This window comes from Pseudophryne corroboree, chromosome 3 (genome assembly GCF_028390025.1).
Source record: "Pseudophryne corroboree isolate aPseCor3 chromosome 3, aPseCor3.hap2, whole genome shotgun sequence".
Classification (NCBI taxonomy): domain Eukaryota; kingdom Metazoa; phylum Chordata; class Amphibia; order Anura; family Myobatrachidae; genus Pseudophryne; species Pseudophryne corroboree.
The window spans coordinates 344,861,330-344,883,005 of record NC_086446.1 but is presented as its reverse complement, the minus strand read 5'-3'; the positions used below and the strand labels follow the sequence as shown (position 1 = coordinate 344,883,005).

At 47.7% G+C, this 21,676-nt stretch overlaps 1 pseudogene; it reads left to right on the top strand.

The window, feature by feature from the left end:
- Positions 1 to 11,834: 11,834 nt before the first annotated feature.
- LOC134896022 (5S ribosomal RNA) lies at positions 11,835 to 11,953 on the top strand (annotated as a pseudogene).
- Positions 11,954 to 21,676: the final 9,723 nt, after the last annotated feature.

The window sequence follows — 21,676 nt, the reverse complement described above, 5'->3', positions numbered from 1 at the left end:
TGGTGTATTCGCCTGTTAACAATAATGATGTGTTTTCAAAGCGCTTTAGTTCGCCGGCCTTCACTCGCGTTTCCCACAGAGGGGCGAGGGTGTATATACTCTGGACAAGAGTCTCAGAGGTTCAGGAGTTGTAGTTAAAAAAGATCAGCGACAGAGTTCTAAAACGGATCACGACAGATTGCTGTCGATAAATGTCCTGGAACTCCGTGCAATTTTCAATGCACTACATGCTTCGCTTTCAGTCTGACCAAGTGCGGTCAGACAACGCAACGGGAGTTGCATACACAAGAACCAAGTAGCCGCATGGCAATGCAGCAGGTAACTCGAATCCTCTATTGCCCACAACACCATTATGGGAGGATGTCAACGGGGTTCATTCCGCGAGTGGACATCTGTTAGACAGATGATCTCGCCCGTCAGGATTTATATCCTGAAAACTGGACAGTAAATCCAGAGGTGTTTCATATGTGAGTACACAAAAGGAGTTACCCTCAGGTATACATGATGGCATCTCGCCACAATTACAAACGCTCAGTATGTGTACAGAACGACAGATCACAAGGGCAGTGGCGGTGCAGTCTCACATTCGTGTGGTCATACAGTATCGTGTATCTGGCTCCACCATTTTCCGCTGCTCTCTCCGTTGCGAAAACGGATCATAAGACAGTTCGTCACAGTCATACTAGTGATATCTCATGGGTTTCGGAGAGCTTGCTTCTCGAATCTCCAAGGAATACTGGCACACGATCTTGGTCCGCTCATAATACGTCCAACCTGTTACAACAGGGAACGTTCTTTTACCCCTAGTTACCTAAGTACCTATTACCTATATACCGCGGCTGCGGTTGACGGGGTGGGGGGGTTCAGACCGCCCTCTTAAGAAAAGAAATAGGTCATTACAGTATCGGTTATACTTATCATGTTACGAGCTAGTAAGCTGCTTAAGGCAGCTCATTATTACAAATTCATTATTACAAATTTGGTGTGCATATATAGGTGGTAAAGCTCGGAAGTTTCCGACATCATCTTTCAAGTTACCCGTATTCTGTTATTTTACAAACAGGGTGGGATGGAGAACTGCGTTTATCTGCACTGAGGGTGCAGGTATCTGTGTGGTCAACTTATTTTCAAAGACGTTTGACTCTATTGCGTCGGTACACACCTTTATACAAGGTGTCATCAAAGTGCAGCCTCCATTTATCCCACCTACAGCGCCAGGCGACTTGAGGTTGGGTTCACATTTCTTACAGTTTTCATATTTTGAACCCTTACAACAAATGGGGATTAAGTTTCTCACTTGGGAAAACATTTTTCTTCTAGCCTTAGCTTCGGCAAGGGTTTTGTTTTCATATTTGGGTGCCTTGTATTCCAAGCCACCGTATTTACGTTTTCTCATGACAAAGCAATCAGTATACCAATAGTGGTTCCTGTGTTGACAGCACATTCTAGAATTCTGAATGTGGTACACGCATTACGCGTCTATATGTCCCGACCGTCTACAGTACGTAATACGGATACGTTGTTTGTTCTCTATGATGCTGCCAACTGGGGTTAGCCAGTTTTCTCAGCAGACATTATCCAGTTGGATAACAATGACTACAAGTCAGGCTTACTTTAAGGCTAAGTTACAGTCGCCTACGTCAGTAACAGCTCATCCCACAGGTTCTGTGGGAATGTCAGCCCCAGCGGGTCGTGGAGCGTCTACTACGCGGCTACATAGCCTTCAGTGCACCACGTTTGTGCACGTTTACACGTTATGAATGGTTGCGGCATCAGCATCTAGCTTTGGCTGCCTACTGTTACAAGTGTCAAACAGCTCTCCCGCCCACGAGGGAAGCTTTGGTACGTCCCCAGAGTACTCCAGTGACCCCTAGTGGATGAAGAAGAAAATAGGATTTTGGTACTTACCAGGTAAATCCTTTTCTTTGAATCCATAGGGGGCACTGGACGCCCACCCAGAGCAGTTTACCTGGGTTGTTTAAGCTCAGAGGAGCTTAGGGTAACAGGTTTTACCTTGTTTGTATTACGCTCAAAGGAGCTTATGGTAACACATTTTCACCTTTTTGGTTCAAACTATCAAGGTCTATCGGTTATGCTGTCAACTGTTTAGTTGACATTAACTTTATGGGTCAACTTTGTTGTTGTCCGGTATGTTATAGGAATTCTCCATTGTCAACCTCTCTATAGCAGTTCGCTCAGTAAAAACACTGGGTTCGTACACTGAGGTACTCTGGGATATGGAGGGGTGGAGAGTTCTAAATTTAAATATTCAGTGCCTTTGTTCTGCTACGCCGTCCATATCCCAAGAGTAATCCAGTGCCCCCTATGGATTCAAAGAAAAGGATTTACCTGGTAAGTACCAAAATCCTATTTTCCCTTCCCTGAGGAGGATAGGAAAAAGTGGGAAAGCCCACCTATAGTGGACGCCGCTGTCTCTAGGCCAGGCATTCCCAACCACGGTCCTCAAGGCACACTAATGGTGCAGGTTTTGGTGATATCCAGGCATCAGTACAGGTGACTTAATTAGTATCTCAGTTATCTTGATGTAACCATCTGCTGCAGCCTGGATATCACTAAAACCTGCATTGTTTGTGTGCATTGAGGACCGCGGTTGGGAATGTCTGCTCTGGGCTGTCAAAAAAGGTGGTTTTAACTGTACCTGGGTCTACTGCATTGAAAGAACCAGCAGACCGCAAGATTGAGACTGCTCAAATTCATATACACTGCTTCAGGCGTGGCGTTAAGGCCTACTATTGCCTGTGCATGGATTTCTAAAGCCATAGTAAAATGGTCAGGTGCATAGCTTGAGGAATTGGATACTATGGATAGAAGTGACATTGACATGTTTTTACGTAACCTACAGGATTCTACAGGGTTCATGGTGGATGCCATGAAGGACCTTGGTAATCTGACTACAAGGACATCGTCCATGGTTGTCTTAGCACGCAGAGGACTCTGGCTATGCCAAAGGTCTGCTGACGCGGAATCCAAGAGAAGTGTGGAGAACCTACCCTTCACAGGTCAGGCTCTATTTGGGGAAGCATTGGATTTGTGGATTTCCACGGCACCCGCTGGTAAGTCGACCTTTCTTCCCTCAGCCACTCAGACGATGAAGAAACCCTTTTCTACGTCCACAACGCAGTCCTTTCGGACCGCAAAGGCTAGAAAGTCCAAACCTACCACTTTCTTCAGAGGTGGACGAGCAAAATCCAAAAAACCCGTACCCGCAGGTTCCCAGGAACAGAAGCCTGCCTCTGTTTCCTCAAAATCCTCAGCGTGACGGTGGACCTCACTGCTTTGAGAACGGGCAGATGGGAGTGAGACTCAAACGTTTCAGTCACGTCTGGGTGTCATCCGGCCTGGGTGTGGGATATTGTGACCCAGGGATACAGACTGGAGTTTCAAGAGCTCCCACCTCACAGATTCTTCAAATCAGGCTTGCCAGCTTTGCTGACAGGGCTATCCTTCAGGAAGCCATTCAAAAATTAGAAAGGTCAGATGTCATTGTCCAAGTTCCACCTCATCTGATAAACAAGGGTTATTATTCAAACCTGTTCGTGGTACCGAAACCGGATGGTTCGGTCAGGCCAATTTTGAACCTGAAGTCGTTGAACCCTTATCTAAGGGAATTCAAGTTCAAAATGGAGTCTCTGATGCGAGGATCTCAGGGCTGGAGGATGGAGAGTTTCTGGTATCTCTAGATATCAAGGATGCGTACCTCCACATTCCGATTTGGCCGCCACACCAGGCTTATCTCAGATTTGCACTGTTGGACTGTCACTATCCGTTCCAGGCACTGCGATTCGGCCTCTCCACAGCGGTTCACCAAGAGTAATGGCAGAGATCATGATTTTCCTCCGCAAGCAGGGGGTGAATATAATTCCGTATTTGGACGATCTGCTGATAAAGGCATCTTCCAGGGAGAGGTTGTTGAAGTTAATTGCTCTCACGACTCTATTGCTCAGGAAACACTGATGGATCCTGAATCTTCCAAAGTCACATTTAGAGCCGACAAGGAGATTCTTTCCTAGGGATTATCCTCGACACGGAAGTGCAGAGGGTATTTCTACCAGTGGAAAAAGCGTTGGTGATACAAACGATAGTTTGGTATGTCTTGAGACCTGCCCGGGTATCGGTTCATCAGTGCATTCGCCTTCTGGGGAAGATGGTTGCCTCCTACGAGGCTACACAGTACGGAAGATTTCATGCACGGCCCTTCCAACTGGATCTCCTGGACAAGTGGTCGGGATCTCACCTACACATGCACCAGAGGATACGTCTGTCGCTGAAAGCCAGGATTTCACTCCTATGGTGGCTACAGCTGCTTCACCTTCTTGAGGGACACAGGTTCCGGATTCAGAACTGGATCCTTCTAACCACGGATGCAAGTCTCAGAGGTTGGGGCACAGTCACCCAAGGGGAAACCTTCCAAGGAAGGTGGTCCAATCTGGAATCCATTCTTCCAATAAACATCCTGGAGATAAGAGCCGTGTACAACGGACTTCTACTAGCGGCACACCTTCTACAAGATCAGGCCATTCAAGTACAGTCGGACAATGTAACGACCGTGGCCTATATAAACCGACAGGGCGGAACGAAGAGCAGAGCTGCAATGTCAGAGGTTAATAAGAATCCGCAGTCAGCAATCTTCATTCCGGGAGTGGACAACTGGGAAGCGGACTTCCTCAGCAGACACTATCTCCATCCAGGAGAGTGGGGTCTCTATCCGGAGGTGTTCACGGAAGTAAGTCTTTGGGGGTGTACCTTAAATAGACTTGATGGCTTCCCGTCTCAACAAGAAGCTTCGGAGGTACTGTTCCAGGTCGAGAGACCCGCAAGCAGTGGTGGTGGGTATTCAAGTCAGTGTACGTGTTCCCTCCACTTCCACTCATTCCAAGGATTCTAAAGCTCCTAAAGAGAATAAGAGTTAAGGCAATCCTCATTTCTCCGGACTGGCCGAAAAGTGCTTGGTACGTGGATCTTCTGGAATTACTGCCGGAAGAGCCGAGGCCTCTTCCTCTTCGCGAGGACCTTCTGCTACAGGGGCCGTTCCCTTATCAAGACTTACCACGGCTACGTTTGACGGCATGGAGGTTGAGCACCAGATCTTAGCTAGGAAGGTCATTCCTACCCTCATACAGGCTAGAAAAGGAGTACTGTCAATGCATTACCATTGCATTTGGAAAACGTATGTGTCTTGGTGTGACTCCAAGAAGTTTCCTATGGGGGAGTTTCAACTTGGACTGTTTCTCCTCTTCCTGCAAGCAGGTGTGGATGTGGGCCTGTGTTTGGGATCCATAAAGGTCCAGATTTCGGCCTTGTCCATTTTCTTCCAGAAACTGGCTTCCCTCCCATAGTGAACAAGCCTCCTCTAGGTGAAACGGCCGTCTGTGGATCAGTGGTGCTGAACCGTGCACAGTTCAGCCCACTCACCTCCTGGTATCGTATATATGCCCATTTGGGCTGAAAATTTTGTTTACCAATTTGCTTTTTTCTTACTTCTATTGCCATGACTTGCTTATAAGATCAGAGTCTTATTTACTATTTTCTGCCAAAAGTGTATATATTTCTCTGATGTCCTAGTGGATGCTGGGGACTCCGTAAGGACCATGGGGAATAGCGGGCTCCGCAGGAGACTGGGCACTCTAAAGAAAGATTTAGTACTATCTGGTGTGCACTGGCTCCTCCCTCTATGCCCCTCCTCCAGACCTCAGTTAGAATCTGTGCCCGGACAGAGCTGGGTGCTTTTAGTGAGCTCTCCTGAGCTTGCTAATAAGAAAGTATTTTAGTTAGGTTTTTTATTTTCAGAGAGCTTCTGCTGGCAACAGACTCTCTGCTACGAGGAACTGAGGGGAGAGAAGCAAACCTACTAACTGCGGCTAGGTTGCGCTTCTTAGGCTACTGGACACCATTAGCTACAGAGGGATCAAACACAGGACCTGACCTTGTCGTCCGGAGCCGCGCCGCCGTCCCCCTCGCAGAGCCAGAAGCGGAGAAGACATCGAAATCGGCGGCAGAAGACTCCTGTCTTCACATGAGGTAGCGCACAGCACTGCAGCTGTGCGCCATTGCGCCCACACTAACCCACACACTCCGGTCACTGTAGGGTGCAGGGAGGGGGGGCGCCCTTGGCAGCAATTAGATACCTCCTGGCGAATGCTGCATATAAACAGTGGCACACTGTTATATGTATGAGCCCCCGCCATTTATTTTACTAAAAATCGCGGGACAGAAGCCCGCCGCTGAGGGGGTGGGGCCTTCTTCCTCAGCACTCACCAGCGCCATTTTCCTTCCACAGCTCCGCTGAGAGGAAGCTCCCCAGGCTCTCCCCTGCAGAATCACGGTAGAAGGGTAAAAAAGAGAGGGGGGGGCACATAAATTTAGGCGCATAAATCATAATACAGCAGCTACTGGGTAAACACTAAGTTACTGTGTAATCCCTGGGTTATATAGCGCTGGGGTGTGTGCTGGCAGACTCTCTCTCTGTCTCTCCAAAAGGCCTTGTGGGGGTCCTGTCCTCATTTAGAGCTTCCCCTGTGTGTGTGGTGTGTCGGTACGCGTGTGTCGACATGTTTGACAAAGAGGGCTATGTGGAGGCAGAGCAAGTGCAGTTGACTGACGTGTCGCCGCCGACGGTGCCGACACCTGATTGGATGGATATGTGGAAGGTGTTAAATGATAATGTAAACTCCTTACATAAAAGGTTGGATAAAGCTGATACCTCGGGCCAGTCAGGGTCTCAACCCATGCCTGATCCTACAGCGCAGAGGCCCTCAGGGTCTCAAAAGTGCCCACTATCCAAAATGGTTGACACAGATGTCGACACGGATTCTGACTCCAGTGTCGACGACGTTGATGCAAAATTGCAACCTAAAATGACAAAAGCTATACGTCACATGATTATAGCGATGAAGGATATTTTACACATATCAGAGGTAAACCCTGTCCCTGACAAGAGGGTTTATATGTATGGGGAGAAAAAGCAAGAGGTGACTTTTCCCCCTTCACATGAGTTAAATGAGTTATGTGAAAGAGCGTGGGATTCCCCAGATAAGAAAGTCCTGATTTCCAAAAGGTTACTTATGGCGTACCCTTTCCCGCCAGAGGACAGGGTGCGCTGGGAATCCTCCCCTAGGGTAGATAAAGCTCTGACACGCTTATCTAAGAAGGTGGCCCTCCCGTCGCAGGATACGGCCACCCTAAAGGATCCTGCAGATAGAAAGCAGGAAAGTATCCTGAAATCTGTTTATACACATTCAGGGACTTTACTGAGGCCGGCAATTGCATCGGCGTGGATGTGTAGTGCTGTAGCAGCGTGGACAGATAATCTGTCTGAGGAAATGGTTACCTTAGACAGGGATACCATTATGCTGACCCTGGGGCATATAAAAGACACTGTCCTATACATGAGGGATGCCCAGAGGGACATTTGCCTACTGGGCTCTAGAATTAATGCAATGTCAATTTCTGCCAGGAGGGTCCTGTGGACTCGGCAGTGGACAGGTGATGCCGACTCCAAAAAACACATGGAGGTGTTACCTTACAAGGGTGAGGAATTGTTGGGGACGGTCTCTCGGACCTGGTTTCCACAGCTACTGCTGGGAAGTCAAACTTTTTGCCATATATTCCCTCACAACCGAAGAAAGCACCGTATTACCAAATGCAGTCCTTTCGTGCACAAAGAAGCAAGAAGGTCAGAGGTGCTTCCTTTCTTGCTAGAGGCAGGGGCAGAGGAAAAAAGCTGCACCTTACAGCTAGTTCCCAGGAACAGAAGTCCTCCCCGGCTTCCACTAAATCCACCGCATGACGCTGGGGCTCCACGGGTGGAGCCAGGATCGGTGGGGGCGCGTTTCCGAAATTTCAGCCACCAGTGGGTTCGCTCACAGGTGGATCCCTGGGCTATACAGATTGTGTCTCAGGGATACAAGCTGGAATTCGAGGTGATGCCCCCTCGACGTTACCTGAAATCGGCCCTGCCAGCTTCCCCCATAGAAAGGGAAGTAGTGGTAGTGGCAATTCACAAGCTATTTCTCCAGCAAGTGGTGGTAAAGGTTCCCCTTCTTCAACAGGGGAAGGGATACTATTCCACAATGTTTGTGGTACCGAAACCGGACAGTTCGGTCAGACCTATATTAAATTTAAAGTCCCTGAACTTTTATCTGAAAAGATTCAAGTTCAAAATGGAATCGCTCAGAGCGGTCATTGCAAGCCTGGAAGAGGGGGATTTTATGGTGTCTCTGGACATCAAGGATGCTTACTTGCATGTCCCCATTTATCCGCCTCATCAGGAGTACCTCAGATTTGTGGTACAGGACTGTCATTACCAATTCCAGATGTTGCCGTTTGGCCTGTCCACGGCACCGAGAATATTTACCAAGGTAATGGCAGAAATGATGGTGATCCTGAGAAAGCAAGGAGTCACAGTTATCCCATACTTGGACGATCTCATAAAGGCGAGGTCGAGGGAGCAGTTGCAGATCAGCGTGGCGCACTCACAGGAAGTGTTGCAACAGCATGGCTGGATTCTGAATATCCCAAAGTCGCAGCTGATTCCTACGACGCGTCTGCCCTTTCTGGGCATGATTCTGGACACAGACCAGAAGAAGGTGTTTCTCCCGACGGAGAAGGCTCAAGAGCTTGTGACTCTAGTCAGAGACCTCTTAAAACCGAAACAGGTGTCGGTGCATTACTGCACGTGAGTCCTGGGAAAGATGGTGGCATTGTACGAAGCCATTCCCTTCGGCAGGTTCCATGCGAGGATCTTTCAATGGGATCTGTTGGACAAATGGTCCGGATCGCATCTTCAGATGCATCGGCTGATCACCCTGTCCCCCAGGGCCAGGGTGTCTCTTCTGTGGTGGTTACAGAGTGCTCACCTTCTCGAGGGCCGCAGATTCGGCATACATGACTGGGTCCTGGTGACCACGGATGCGAGCCTCCGAGGGTGGGGGGCAGTCACTCAGGGAAGAAACTTCCAGGGGTTGTGGTCAAGTCAGGAAACTTGTCTGCACATAAATATCCTGGAACTAAGGGCCATATTCAACGCCCTGAGTCAAGCGGAGCCCCTGCTTCGCAACCAACCGGTGCTGATTCAGTCAGACAACATCACCGCGGTGGCTCATGTAAACCGCCAGGGCGGCACAAGAAGCAGAGTCGCGATGGCGGAAGCCACCAGGATTTTTCGGTGGGCGGAGAATCACGTACAAGCACTGTCAGCAGTGTTCATTCCGGGAGTGGACAACTGGGAAGCAGACTTCCTCAGCAGACACGACCTCCACCCGGGAGAGTGGGGACTTCATCAAGAAGTCTTCATTCAGATTACAAATCGATGGGAACTGCCACAGGTAGACATGATGGCGTCCCGTCTCAACAAAAAGCTGCAACGGTATTGCGCCAGGTCAAGAGACCCTCAGGCGATAGCTGTGGACGCCCTGGTAACACCGTGGGTGTTCCAGTCGGTCTATGTGTTCCCTCCTCTTCCTCTCATACCCAAGGTACTGAGAATCGTAAGAAGAAGACGAGTGAGAACAATACTCATTGTTCCGGATTGGCCAAGAAGACCTTGGTACCCGGAATTGCAAGAAATGCTCACAGAGGACCCATGGCCTCTGCCTCTCAGACAGGACCTGTTGCAACAGGGGCCCTGCCTGTTCCAAGACTTACCGCGGCTGCGTTTGACGGCATGGCGGTTGAACGCCGGATCCTAGCGGAAAAAGGCATTCCGGAGGAAGTTATTCCTACGCTGATAAAGGCTAGGAAGGACGTGACCGCAAAGCATTATCACAGCATATGGCGAAAATATGTTGCTTGGTGTGAGGCCAGGAAGGCCCCTACAGAGGAATTCCAACTGGGCAGATTTCTGCACTTTCTACAGTCTGGAGTGACTATGGGCTTGAAGTTGGGATCCATAAAGGTCCAGATTTCGGCCCTATCCATTTTCTTTCAAAAGGAACTGGCGTCTCTTCCTGAAGTTCAGACGTTTGTTAAGGGAGTGCTGCATATTCAGCCCCCTTTTGTGCCACCAGTGGCACCTTGGGATCTCAACGTGGTGTTGGGTTTCCTAAAATCCCACTGGTTTGAACCACTTAAGACCGTGGAGCTAAAGTATCTCACGTGGAAGGTGGTCATGCTATTGGCATTAGCTTCGGCTAGGCGTGTGTCAGAATTGGCGGCTTTGTCCTGTAAAAGCCCCTATCTGGTTTTTCATATGAACAGGGCAGAATTGCGGACTCGTCCCCAATTTCTGCCAAAGGTGGTGTCATCTTTTCATTTGAACCAACCTATTGTAGTGCCTGCGGCTACTCGTGACTTGGAGGATTCCAGGTTACTAGATGTAGTCAGGGCTTTGAAGATTTATGTAGCCCGAACGGCTGGAGTACGGAAAACTGACTCGCTGTTTATCCTATATGCCCCCAACAAGTTGGGTGCTCCTGCTTCAAAGCAAACCGTTGCCCGCTGGATCTGTAACACGATTCAGCAGGCTCATTCTGCGGCTGGGTTGCCGCATCCAAAATCAGTGAAAGCCCATTCCACTAGGAAGGTGGGCTCTTCTTGAGCGGCTGCCCGAGGGGTCTCGGCTTTACAGCTTTGCCGAGCTGCTACTTGGTCGGGTTCAAACACATTTGCAAAATTCTACAAGTTTGATACCCTGGCTGAGGAGGACCTTGAGTTTGCCCATTCGGTGCTGCAGAGTCATCCGCACTCTCCCGCCCGTTTGGGAGCTTTGGTATAATCCCCATGGTCCTTACGGAGTCCCCAGCATCCACTAGGACGTCAGAGAAAATAAGATTTTACTTACCGGTAAATCTATTTCTCGTAGTCCGTAGTGGATGCTGGGCGCCCGTCCCAAGTGCGGACTTTCTGCAATACGTGTACATAGTTATTGCTTAATAATGGGTTATGTTATGTTGGCATCCATTGTTGATGCCCTGTTGTTGTTCATACTATTGACTGGATAAGTGTATCACAAGTTGTACGGTGTGATTGGTGTGGCTGGTATGAGTCTTACCCGAGATTCCAAAATCCTTTCCTTATAATGTCTGCTCTTCCGGGCACAGTTTCCTTTACTGAGGTCTGGAGGAGGGGCATAGAGGGAGGAGCCAGTGCACACCAGATAGTACTAAATCTTTCTTTAGAGTGCCCAGTCTCCTGCGGAGCCCGCTATTCCCCATGGTCCTTACGGAGTCCCCAGCATCCACTACGGACTACGAGAAATAGATTTACCGGTAAGTAAAATCTTATTTTCTGTACATACTGTTGCCTCCATTACAAGAAAACTTTTTCTAAATCTATTATGAAATACTTCTGTATATTATCAGCATAACTCTCTTGCTCCAAAGAACCGTTATGCAGATTTACTCCAAAAAGTAGCAATACTATAAATTTATTGGATTCGGGTAATTTTAGTCTTATCAATTACTTAATAAACTGCTGTTTTGTATAGCTACCCCACTAAGCAGACACGCTATAATTGATTTGAGTATACTGCACTGTTTGCCAATTTATTTACCAATATCTAGGCTATTGTTAAGTGGGAGTCTCATCAATTATTTTTCAAGTTTTCCTATTCTAATTTTCAATAGGCTAAGGTTACCCGCCTCTCTCATCCACTGTCCGCTATATTATCATATGACAGTGGACAGCAGAAGACGGACCCTGAACCTATACTTTTCCTTGTAGCTGATCTATTTCAGTACTCTCTCATCCAAATGCCAGCCAATCATCTCTCTGCAATGCCACGGTAACAGAGAATCTGTGCATAAATACTGGACAGCAGAAGTACTTCTTATCTCGGTATGCGCCAATAACTATACACTCATTTGCAACCATTGAGCAATTACTGCCATATTTCACTGGCTACGCCCAATCTCACCTGATCTTGGAAGCAAAGCAGTGAGAAGCCCAATTAGTACCTAGATGGGAGACCTCAAGGGAATATTGGGTGCAGTAAAAATACTCCTTATTCTATGTGAAAAGCAGAAGTGTTGGAGCAACCTTTGACTCCTACCCATCCATCCATCCAGACTATACATACTCTTTTGACATCAGATCTGTACACAGCAAATTAGCTTATACCAGGGGATGATGTCACAGTTGGTACTTATCATTGGACTAACATTATAGTCCTGATTATTTTGAAATGTGTCACTGTCATTTACTTTTAATATTTTACTGATATTCATTTGATATTTCTATTCTGATATTCTCACCTCAGGTGAAACTGTCACCAAGAACATTTAGTTCTCGGAGCGTATTTGCCTCCAGTTTTGATTAAGAATTTATGACAGATGTGGAGGTGAAATTCTGAAACCTTCATTTTGTGTCGTTTTGTGTGTTTGTGTATAATACTTTTATCATGATTAATTTAAAAGTTAAGTTTTATTATATAAAGAGTGCCCCAACACAGAGTCTCTCGTTTTCTCTTTTGCCATGTTCCCTCCCTGAGGTTCAGACTTTCTTGAAGGGGGTTCTGCAGTCCAGCCTCCATTTGTGCTTCCTACGGCACACTGAGATCTTAACGTGGGGTTGCAGTTCCTGCAATCGAATTGGTTCGAGCCTTTACAGGAGGTTGATATCAAGTTTCTTACGTGGAAGGCTGTCACCTTGTTGGCCTTAGCTTCTGCTAGACGTGTGTCGGAATTGGGGGCTATGTCTTGAAAAAGCCCCTACTTAATCTTTCATGAAGATAGAGCTGAGGTCAGACGCGTCAGCAGTTTCTTCCAAAGGTTTTGTTAGCTTTTCATATCAACCAGCCTATTGTGGTTCCAGTGGCTACTGACTCCTCAATTCAATCAAAGTCCTTGGATGTTGTAAGGGCTCTGAAGATCTATGTGAAGAGGACTGCTCGTCACAGGAAATTGGACTCTATTTGTCCTGTATGATCCCAAGAAACTTGGGTGTCCTGCTTCTAAACAGACGATTTCTCGCTGGATCAGGTTCACTATCCAGCATGCTTATTCTACGGCAGGATTGCCGTGTCCGAAATTTGTTAAGGCTCACTCTACTGGTAAGGTGGGTTCTTCCTGGGCGGCTGCCCCGGGTGTGTCTGCTTTACAGCTTTGCCGAGTGGCTACTTGGTCAGGGTCGAAAAAGTTTGCTAGGTTCTACAAGTTCGATACTTTGACCAAACTTTAGGTCCTCAGGGACCAATCAGTTCTGCAGGACCCTCCGCGCACTCCCTCACGTTCTGGAAGCTTTGGTACATCCCCATGGTACTAATATGGACCCCCAACATCCTCTAGGATGTAAGAGATAATAGGATTTTAATTACCTACCGGTAAATCCTTTTCTCGTAGTCCATAGAGAATGCTGGGCGCCTGCCCAGCGCTTTGTTCTCCTGCAGTTGTTATTTGGTTCAGTACTGCTTTGTTCTTAGTTGAGTACTTTGTTGTTACTTGGTTAAGTATGGTTCTTCAGCTGTTGCTGAGTTTTGAAGCTGATTAGCTTGGTTTGCCTTGTTTGTGTGAGCTGGTGTGAATCTCACCACTGTCTGTGTAAATTCCTTCTCTCAAAGTTGTCCGACTCCACTGGCACAGTTTCTATACTGAGTCTGGTAGGAGGGGCATAGAGGGGGGAGCCAGCCTACACTATCAAGCTCTTAAAGTGCCCGTGGCTCCTGGTGGACACATCTATACAGATGGTACTAATATGGACTACGAGGAAAGGATTTACCGATAGGCAATTAAAATCCTATTTTTGTGTTGAACTGTTACTGGCATGTGAGTAGAGCCCTATTGGTGTGTGCTGGCTTGGTGATGACTAGTGCAGCCCTCAACAGGAACAAATGTACAGTTTGTAATGGATGTCATGCTAAAGGTAAGTCTCATATGAGTGATGTGCCTTCTATTTTGGAGATGTTTCTAAGGTCAGGGGCAGATGCTAAGTGTTAGTGCTTCCATTTTATCAGTTAAAGTTAGATAATTGACTTTATATTTGAATTTGAGATGGAACTTTTTGCTTGTTCCAACTTTATTTTAAGACACCCCAGGGTCCAAGATTTCTTGCGTATCCTTTCTAAAGCTACTTTGGAGACTTACTTCACAGGCTGATTATAAGAAAGGGGGTGGTAGAGGGTTTAGAGAGAACCTTGCCCCAAAAGTATTAAGCCTTAAAAAGTGATGCAGTGGAGATGGATAAAGAGTGAAAAATGACCAGCCAATCAGCTACCTAACTACCTGTGTCACAGGCTGGGTTAGAAAAATGACGGGCTGGTACTTTATCACTCTGTATCCATCTCCACTTTATCACACTTTAAGGCTTAATACATTTGGGCACTGGCAACTTGGTTAAATCTACAAAATGTCTTCAATGGGAAGCATGAAAGGAGTGATCGTAACAGTGAGTTTGCAAATACTAAAAGAAAAGAGAAAATCTCGAACTAAGCCCTGCAAAGTTGGGATAGGAGCGTATTGAGGTCCTGGCAAGGGGCAAAGGATATTGTGCTTGGTATGAGCATAAACTGTCTTGTGGTCAAGTCCTGGGGGAAGTCAGGATTGTTCCACAAGGCAGCTAGGAGCAGGTGAACATAGAGCAAATTATAAAATTGAGAAAATGGAACTATGGGGAATGGATAACTTCCAGAATCCATAGCTAACAATAAGTGTAATATTTGAGACACCTACTGTATGATATTTAATTGCACTCATTCTGATAACCTTTTAATAGATTTATCTGATAAGGCTGGTCTGTAATTAAAACCAACTCCACTGATTAAGCTGTATCAGGGATTAATGAATCCTTACAAGCTGAACTGACACTATTCAGATTTGGTATAGTTATAACTATCATAGCTTGAATAACTGACATGTTACAATATAAAGAATTATAATTCATAACAGAGTTGCACTATGTATTCCCTAAATGTGGGGTGGTGGTAATGCATAGGTATTGGTATATGATATTGCATTATATAGGACAACCTGTGCTTGGAATATCAATAATTTTGATTGCCTATCATATTGACATCATGTATATAGGTATCTATCTCGCTAGGCGTTGCAGCAACTAAAGGCTATTTTTTATTTATTTTCTTTCTAAGACATGAAAGGCTGAATAGTTGGTGTATTGAAGGTCACTTGGTATTGAAAAAATAGTATTTTTCAGTCAGCCACTAGGGGACACTGGCACAACTGCAAGACTGTGGGGTGATGATGGTGTCTTACAGGGTGCTGGTACTTTAATCTAAAAAGTAAAACAGGCTCCTTCCTCCCTCTCTCCCCCATCATCCCTCAGTTTTGACATTGTGCCGAGGGAGCTGGCCACTAACGGAGCTCCAGCTCAGTTTTCTACTTTGATTTTATTCATGGGGTATAGACTGGTCCACTAAGAGACATGGGCACTTTAAGAACTTGATAGTGTGGGCTGGCTTCTCTCTCTAAGCCCCTACTACCAGACTCAGTTTAGAAAATGTGTGCGGAGGAGCCGGTCACGCTTAGGGAAGCTCCTGAAGAGTGCACTACATTTATTGTGTTGTTTTCAGACAGCGCTGTTTGGCAACAGCTTGTCTGCTTTGTGGGACTTAGGGGGTGTAACGGCCCAACCTCCTATAGGGTTAATGGTCCCGTTCCCCGCTGACAGGACACTGAGCTCCTGAGGGTCCTATTCGCAAGCCCCACCACGGCGAGCGTACAGACACACAGCATGCCGCCACCCCTAACAGAGAAGAGTGGTGAGTAGACGCCCGGTGTCCCGGTTAACGGGTCACCGGCTTCAATGGCGGCATAAGGGTATGGAGAGCAGCGCTGACAATGCGCTCCAGGGCTCAGGATGACATGCAGTGCGTGTGTCCCACTGTGAGGGGCGCGCTGAGCCACTAATGAAATACCCACACTGGCAAACTAGCTTACAGGGGTTCTAACCCACTGTTAAGCAACAAACATACCTCAGCCAGTATAAAAAAACCGGGAAGACCGTGCACCATTATGGGGGCGGGGCTTCATTATGAGCGGATCCAGCAGCTCACCAGCGCCATTTTACCTCTTCAGCTCTACACATACTGGCAGGGAAGCGCAGCCCCTCCACAAGGACTCCAGCTTGCCTAAGCGGTACCAGGGGGTCATAGCAAAGGGGTGGGGTGGGGGGGAGCAGTATTAGAATACTGAGCCTTTATTACAAATGCTTAGTTTGCGACCCAGCTACAAGATAATTAGCTATAACAGGATTTTGATACCTACCGGTAAATCCTTTTCTCCTAGTCCGTAGAGGATGCTGGGGACGGCATCAAGACCATGGGGTATAGACGGGATCCTCAGGAGACATGGGCACTCTAAAGACTTTTCATTGGGTGATAACTGGCTCCTCCCTCTATGCCCCTCCTCCAGACCTCAGTTGTAGGAACTGTGCCCAGGGAGACTGACATTTCGAGGAAAAGATTTACTTAAATTAGTGGTGAGATATCTACCAACTCACACCCTCAACCGTGCCGCACACATGGCATTCAACATAACACACGCCAACAGGTATGAACCAATTGCAGCAACATGCTGAAAACTAAGATAACACAACTTGTGTAACTCTAATAACTAAAACTGCAGGTAAAGTACGCACTGGGACGGGCGCCCAGCATCCTCTACGGACTAGGAGAAAAGGATTTACCGGTAGGTATCAAAATCCTGTTTTCTCATACGTCCCAGAGGATGCTGGGGACGACATCAAGACCATGGGGTCTATACCAAAGCTCCAGTACGGGCGGGAGAGTGCGGATGACCCTGCAGCAACGATTGACCAAACTTTAGGTCCTCCTCGGCCAAGGTGTCAAACTTGTAGAACTTAGCAAATGTGTTTGACCCTGACCAAGTAGCTGCTCGGCACAGTTGTAATGCCGAGACCCCCCGGGCAGCCGCCCAGGAAGAGCCCACCTTCCTAGTGGAATGGGCCTTCACCGACGTCGGTAACGGCAATCCAGCCGTAGTATGAGCTTGCTGAATCGTATTTCTGATCCACCGTGCAATAGTCTGCTTGGAAGCAGGACACCCAATCTTGCTGTGAGCATACAGGACAAACAGGGCCTCTGTTTTCCGTATACGAGCCGTTCTAGCAACATAGATTTTCAAAGCTCTAACCACATCTAGAGATTTTGATTCAGTGAATGTGTCTGTAACCACTGGCACTACAATAGGTTGGTTTATGTGAAAAGATGAAACCACCTTAGGAAGAAAATGTTGTCGAGTGTCACGATCCGGGTATCTGGACGCCATTTCTTACCCATCAGATGCCTCCTAAGGCTGGCTCAGCGCTCCAGGACCGGATCCCATCTGTTATCCTGATGTGTACATTCCTGTATCCTCTCCTGTCACTCTGGGACGCTGTCACAGTAAACGCCATATTACACCTGGCATGGCGTCTCCCGCGGCCTCCGCCGCCGTCCCTGAACTTCTGCATGCAGAGTGTCTGAGTGGCGATTACGTCAGCCGCGGCCTCCGCTGTGTCCGCGTGGTTGGATGTGCATCTGTCAGCCTGGCGCCTCCTGTCTCCGGTGGCCGGCGCCGCCATTACTGTTTTCATTACCACATGGATTACAAACCAAACTTCCCTCCAAGTGTCTGCATGGGCGCAGCCATCTTGGATTCTGTCAGCTGATCATTTCCACCAATCTGTTGTCAGTATTGATAATCTGCATAATTGCCTAGCCAATCCCTTCCTTGCTGCAGGTATAAATACACTGTGCCTGAGCAAGGAAGGCGTCAGTGCTTTGGTTGTCAAACCTAGTTCCTGTTTGTCTCTCTCCTGTGATTGTCTTCCAGGTTCCAGCTCCTGTCTCAAGACTTCCACCATAGAGACCCGCACCAGCATTCCACCTGCGGTGTAGCCTGACTCTCCAATCCATTGTGGATTCATCTGTTTCCAGCTACAACATTACCTGCTTCCAGCTCAGCTTCCAGCAGAGTACAGCTTCCCTTAAAGGGCCGGTGTCCTTTCTACACTTTACCACTCTCCACCGGTATTATTATTTCTCCGCTCTCAAGTTCTACATTTCAGTTCATATTTCATCGCTCCCAAGTTCATTTATTATTTAACTGGTTCCAGCCAGTATCCACTCCGTGCTAACAACAGTCTGGTTCCAGCCAGTATCCACAGCAGCTGTTTTATCTTCAGCAACCCAGCTTTTCCTGGAACACCAGCTGGCACAATCCTGGGTTATCTCCATTGCTACAGTCGGGCCTGGTAAGGACTTTCCATCTAGAAGATCATAAGAACTATCTCACACTACCAGTGCCCTGTGGCTCCTGCCATCCTGTAGTACCCAGGAACTGTATTTATTCTTTGCTGACTTTTACGTTTTCTTTTACTGCTGCTGTGTTGCGGAGTTGTCATAATAAACATCATTGACTTTTATCCAAGTTGTCGTGGTCACGCCTTCGGGCAGTTATTATTCATGTTACTTACATGTCCAGGGGTCTGATACAACCTCCCAGGTTCCGGTACATCTCAGCCCCTACAACTGAGGCTGCCTCCCGTCAGCTCAGGCCCTCAGTTGTGACAGTAAGCACTGACCTAATGAATCCAGCCGGAGACCAGGATCAAGCGGCCAGGCCGATGCAAGAACTGGCAGCCCGACTAGAACATCAGGAGGCTGCACAGGGCCACATCATCCGCTGTCTCCAGGATCTCTCTACTCGGCTGGATGGGATTCAGACAACTCTCCGTGGATCAGGCGCGTCTGGTGCGTCAACCACAGTGACTCCAGCTATAACCCCACCCACCTTACCCATTTCTGCTCCACGTCTTCATCTTCCAACGCCAGCAAAATTTGACGGATCTCCAAGATTCTGCAGGGGATTTCTCAACCAGTGTGAGATTCAGTTTGAGCTACAACCTGGCAATTTTCCCAGTGACCGTACAAAAATTGCCTACATTATTTCTCTTCTCAGTGGCTCAGCCCTTGATTGGGCATCACCGTTATGGGAGAGGTCCGACACCCTGCTATCTTCCTACACTGCCTTCGTGTCAACATTCAGGCGCATCTTCGACGAGCCAGGCCGGGTAACCTCAGCTTCATCCGAGATTCTCCGTTTACGCCAGGGGTCACGTACTGTAGGACAATATCTGATACAGTTCCAGATCCTGGCATCCGAACTGGCATGGAACGACGAGGCCCTGTATGCTGCATTCTGGCATGGCTTATCTGAGCGTATTAAAGATGAGTTAGCTACCAGAGACTTACCTTCTAAGTTAGATGAGCTAATCTCACTCTGCACGAAAGTTGATTTACGTTTCAGAGAGAGAGCAACTGAGCGTGGAAGATCATTTGCTCCAAAATCTTCTGCTCCTCCTCCTCGTCAACTGTCACCATCTAAAGATGAGCCCATGCAACTTGGCCGTTCCCGTTTAACTCCTGCTGAGCGCCGAAGACGTCTCTCCGAGTCTCTCTGTCTCTATTGTGCAGCTCCGTCTCACACCATTAATGCCTGTCCCAAACGTCCGGGAAACTCCAAATCCTAGCTCGCCAAGGAGAGGGCCGGCTAGGAGTAATGATCTCCTCTCCATCTCCTCAAGATTGTAATCTCCCAGTCTCGCTTCAAGTTGCTCAACGTTATCGGAACGTCATTGCCCTCCTTGATTCCGGAGCGGCTTGGAACTTTATTACCGAAGCCTATGTTAAACGGTGGTCCCTACCCACCGAGAGACTTCCTTCGTCCATTTCTTTAACTGCCGTGGATGGCAGCAAAATTTTTGATGCAGTTATTTCTTTAAGGACTCTACCAATTCGTCTGAGAGTGGGAGTTCTTCATTCCGAACTTATTTCTTTTTTAGTGATTCCAAGAGCCACACATCCTGTGGTCCTGGGCCTTCCATGGCTCCGTCTTCACAATCCTACAATTGATTGGACGACTACGCAAATCCTGGCATGGGGTTCCTCCTGTGCTGAGACATGTTTGTTTAAAGTATTGCCTGTCTGTTCTTCCTCCCCCAGGTCGTCTGATGTTCCACCTCCTCCATATCAAGATTTCACGGATGTGTTCAGTAAAGCTTCTGCTGATATCCTTCCTCCTCATAGAGAATGGGACTGCCCGATTGATCTCGTTCCAGGGAAGGTTCCACCTCGAGGCCGAACTTATCCGTTGTCTCTGCCTGAGACGCATTCTATGGAGGAATATATTAAAGAGAACCTAGCAAAGGGGTTCATTCGACCTTCTTCTTCTCCAGCCGGCGCAGGCTTCTTTTTTGTAAAAAAGAAAGATGGTGGTCTGCGGCCGTGCATCGACTACAGAGGTTTGAACGACATTACCATCAAGAACCGTTATCCTTTACCCCTGATTACTGAGCTCTTTGACAGAGTTAGCGGAGCTACCATCTTTACAAAGCTGGACTTGAGAGGTGCATACAATCTCATCCGGATCCGTGAGGGTGACGAGTGGAAGACCGCCTTTAACACCCGTGACGGACATTATGAGTACCTCGTCATGCCCTTCGGATTGAGCAATGCTCCAGCTGTCTTCCAGCATTTTGTCAATGAGATCTTCAGGGACATTCTATACCGTCATGTCGTGGTCTATCTAGACGATATCCTCATTTTTGCCAACGATTTAGAGGAACATCGTTTTTGGGTTAAAGAGGTTCTGTCCCGTCTCCGTGTCAATCATCTCTATTGCAAATTAGAAAAATGCGTCTTTGAAGTCAAGTCCATTCCGTTTCTAGGGTACATTGTGTCCGGTTCCGGACTAGAGATGGATCCTGAGAAACTACAAGCAATCCAAAATTGGCCGGTACCCTTAACCCTCAAAGGGGTCCAGAGGTTCTTAGGGTTCGCCAACTATTACCGAAAGTTTATACAAGACTTTTCCACCATTGTGGCGCCTATTACTGCTTTCACTAAGAAGGGTGCTAACCCGTCCAAGTGGTCTGAAGAAGCCATGCAAGCATTTCATCTTTTAAAACAAAGGTTCATCTCTGCGCCTGTTCTGAAACAGCCTGACATCGACTCTCCTTTCATCTTAGAGGTGGATGCCTCCTCCGTTGGAGTAGGAGCGGTGTTATCTCAGAGGGCTAAAGATGGCCATTTACACCCTTGCAGTTTCTTCTCCCGGAAGTTCTCCCCAGCTGAGCGCAACTATGCCATTGGCGACCAGGAGTTGCTAGCCATCAAGCTCGCTCTAGAAGAGTGGAGGTATCTGTTGGAGGGAGCTTCTCATTCAATCACCATACTTACAGACCACAAGAACCTTTTATATCTGAAAGGCGCACAATGTCTCAACCCTCGTCAGGCCAGATGGGCACTTTTCTTTTCCAGGTTCGACTTTAAACTCCAGTTCTGTCCGGGCTCTCAGAATCGCAAGGCCGATGCCCTTTCCCGCTCATGGGAGCAAGAAAATGAGTCAGAGTCTTCAGACAAGCATCCTATTATAAATCCGTTGGCATTCTCCACGGTAGGGATGGACTCTACGCCCCCATCAGGGAAAAGTTTTGTGAAACCGATGCTAAGGAAGAAGCTCATGCATTGGGCCCATGCTTCCCGTTTTGCCGGACATACAGGTATCCAAAAAACCCTGGAGTTTATCTCTAGGTCCTATTGGTGGCCAACTCTGAAAAAGGACGTCTTGGAGTTTATTGCATCTTGCCCAAAGTGTGCTCAACATAAGGTATCCCGCCAGTCGCCTGCGGGGCAACTGGTTCCACTATCTGTTCCCCGTCGACCTTGGACCCATTTGTCGATGGATTTTATTACAGATTTACCCAT